Consider the following 4279-nt stretch of genomic DNA (forward strand, 5'->3'; position numbering starts at 1 on the left):
ATATATATATATATATATATATATATATATATATATATATATATATACGTATATGTGTGTGTGTGTGTGCGTGTATGTGTGATCAAGACTTTATGTCAGTGCTTGGTCCCCTTAACAACTTGACAAACGGCGCTACTGTATTTACATCCCTGTAACCTAGCGGTGCAAAAAAAGAGACTGATAGAATCAGTACTAGGCTTTAGATATAAGTCCTGGAATCGATTTGTTCGACTAAAACACTTCAAGGTGGTGCTCCAGCATGGCCGCAGTCAAATGATTGAAATAACTAAAAGAAATAAAAAGAAAAGTTATATGGAGGCGCATGGCTTAGTGGAGAGTGTGTTGCAATCTTGATTGCGAGATCGTGGATTCGATTCCCAGATCGGGCGTTGAGTTGTTTTCTTGAGCAAAGCACTTCATTGCACGTTCCTGTGCGAACATGTCGGCATCTAACATATGGCACATGGTGCAACTGTACTGGTATTGTCGATTTGATAGGGGGAGTGAGCTTAGGTGACCACAAACAACTGATCACTATAAACAACTGATCTGCGTGTCTGTTGAGCAAGAAATTACAGAACCTTCATCCGTCGTCTAACGACGAGAAAGACCATATATATATATATATATGTGTGTGTGTGTGTGTGTGTGTGTGTGTGTATGTGTGTGCGTGTGTGTGTATATATGTATGTATGTATATGTATAGATACATGTGTGTGTGTGTATCTATGTATGTAGGTAGGTAGGTAGGTAGGTAGGTATTCACGTATGTATGCATTTATGTATGTATATCAAAATGCTGCAAAGTAATATTAAACTGCAATTCACATCATCCAGATATTACATTATACAGATCTCGTTAATTTGGTTTGCGTCGGAAGATATAGCTTTTAAAGTTGACTCTCCACTCTGAGTTTCGATCTTGGCTGGTCCTGTCCACTACAGCCTTGAGCGTCCCAGACAAAGGCTAATTTTGAAATACCATACATACATAGAACACTGTATAACGTAATCCATCGAAAGGATAACTCCCGACGACAAAGAAATAAGAATCCACAATATGGTGGAAGCCATAGCCAGTCGTAGTAAAGAGGAGTATTGGTGGAATGTCCCAGTGAAAACCTCAATAAAATGTAAACACAACGGACCTGATATAATGATTTGAGATAGTGAAGAGAAATTGTGTACAGATGTGGAAAGCAGCTGCCCAGAGGATGTTAACATAAAGCTGAAGATGAGTGAAAAGGAGAATACCTACGCTGAACTGTTGAAATATATGTTGTGACTCATCAAGATTACAATTTAAGGTTTATACCTGTACTTATTAGAACCCTGGGATATGTAGCACCAATCTTGAAAAGTTGCCTAAATGCCAATCTTGAGAAGTTGGGCTTCTCAAAACCTGATAGGAGAAAGCTGATTCGACGAATACCGATCCAAGACTTCACTGGAACTGTAAAAATCTGTAAAACTGTCTAGACGTTTATCGTGTAATTATATATGAGAATGTCTAAATATGGAAGTGTATGCATGAGAAGACATATATAAAACAAAACATGCAAATCTGCACGTCTACATACATACAAAAATACCCTGTTCTTGATGTTGAAAATCTAATGAAGGAGCCTTAGATCTAGGTTAGAAACCAGGTCTTTCTCTACTGGCAAGAAATCTTGCAATAAAACTAAATAATGACAAACATACATACATCACTGAGACTGGAAATCTGCAAAAGTTACCAAAAGTATATAATTTAAGTATATATGATCATGTCTAGACGTGCAACTATATGCAAGAGAATATCTACATAAAACAAAACGTACAAATCTGTTCGCATACATACATACATACATACATACCTACATACAAAAATACCCTGTTGATGTTGAAATTCCAATGAAGAAGTCTTGGATCTAGGTTAGACCGGCTCTTTCTCTACTGACAAGAAATCTTGAAGTAAAACTGAATAAGGACCTACATACATGCATAGATACATAAATAATACATACATACATACATACATACATACAGACAGACAGACATATACCTATAAAAGAAAACGCCTACATACTAATTTGATCGTATTGAGACTAATGGGTTAAAGCAATATTTCTGAAACTGAAAAATTTGAACACGACTTAAAATTTAAAACACAACCGCCTAGATATTATTGTGTGAGACCACAAAACATACGTTCTGTTCTGGAAATCAGCTGCCAACTGGACACCAGTGTTATTAGAATAATACAATAGAAAGACGACATCTGTGGTCCATTGACAAGGAGTTTGCAAACCCAGTACCCAGGATACACTTGAAGTTTCACAGCTATTATTATTGGAGCAACACGATACATACCAACCCGTCTAGAGAAGAGCATGGCAGATCTTGGGGCGAGAATGCAAATCTTCCATTCATACGCAACAAATGATCGTGATATCTAGGACTATAAAATCTACAAGACCGTCTTATGATGCTTAAAACAAGATGCTTTTCTTCACAATCTTCCTACCAAGTACGTGGCCGGTCAAAATGTGAAATATAGTCCATGTATATATACATACATACAAGCATACATACATACATACATACCTAAATGCGTACGTACTTACATACATACATACATGCATACACACATACATACATACATACATACATACATACATACATACATACATACATGTGCCTGATGCACAAAAGGGATAGATATGCAGGAAAAGTAGTAAGATGTGACCACCGATGCAGACTTTGTGGAGTTAACACCGAAGATGTCACCCACATCATAAGCAGTTGTCCGAAAATGTCATAGCAGTATTATTTACCGATGAGACATGATGTCGTAGCTAGGATACTCTGAAATGAAATTCGTTGGAAGGATAACCCCAAGGACAGAGAAATAAGAACCCAGAGTACGGTAGCAGCCATCGTCACTCATAATAAAAAGGAGTACTAGTGGAATGTACGAGTGAAGACCTCAATAACATGTAAGAGCAGCATACCTGATATAATGATTTGGGATAGAGAAGAGAATCTGTGTACAGTTGTGGAAATTAGCTGCCCAACAGATGTTAACATAAAGCTGAAGATCAGTGAAAAAGAGAAAACCTATACTGAACTATTGAGAAATCTGCACTTACTCTATCCAAATTACAAGTTTAGGTTTATACCTATAATTATTGGGCCTAAATACCAATCTTGAGAAATTAGGCTTCTCAAAACCAGAAAGGAGACAGCTAATTCGAAGACTACAGATCCAGTCCATCACTGGATCTGTAGAAATCTGTAAAACTTTCCAGAAGTTTAGCATTTAAATATATATGAGCATGCCGAGATATGCGACTATATACATGAGGATACATACATAAAGCAAAACACAAATCTGCACACATGCATACATACATACATACATGCATACATACATACATACATACATACATACATACATACATACATACATATATACATACATACATATATATCAGGTCATCACATAAGTTCTGTCCGATTTTACCTTTTTTTAAAATTGAATGAAATTTTTGATTGTCTAATGGAATCAAAAAATATTTTTATGCATTTGTGTACAGTTAAACTAATTAAATATCATTTTACAGAATAATCGAATTAAAATTTCTTTGATTAAAACCCTTTCTAACATGCAAGTATCCAAAGAGCATTTGAGGCACGTTATGCTTATGAGTACAAAAATGGAAACTTTGCAGCCGAAGCGACTCGAAACATACACTCAGCTTATGGAAAAGAATGTTTCAATGAAAAAAATTGCAGAAGATAGTTTGCAAAACTCATTTCACCGTTTTTGGATAGACTTGTGACTGTTGACGAAAAATGGATCTTCTATCGAAATGTTAAACGTCGTAAACAGTGGCTTTGTAAAAGGGAAAAAGTTCAACCACAACCGAGAAGGGAACTTCATGGGAAAAGGTTCTTCTCTCTATCTGGTGGGATTGCAAAGGAGTAATTCACTTTCAATTGTTACCACCTAATGCAACAATCAATGCTCAAGTCTACTGTCAGCAATTAGAGCGTTTAAATCAAACTTTCAAGAAAACATGACCTGCTTTAGTGAATCGAAAAGGAGTGATATTTCATCAGGAAAATGCACGACCCCACACTGCAAAGCTCATATCACAAGAAGATCGAAGAGCTTGGTTGGGAAAAAATTCCTCATCCACCTTATTCTCCCGACCTTGCTCCTTCAGACTACTATTTGTTTCGTAGTTTACAGAATCATTTGGGGGACATAACTTTCGCAAGCCAGGAAGAG

Source organism: Octopus bimaculoides, chromosome 1, assembly GCF_001194135.2.
Source record: "Octopus bimaculoides isolate UCB-OBI-ISO-001 chromosome 1, ASM119413v2, whole genome shotgun sequence".
NCBI classification, from domain to species: Eukaryota; Metazoa; Mollusca; class Cephalopoda; order Octopoda; family Octopodidae; genus Octopus; species Octopus bimaculoides.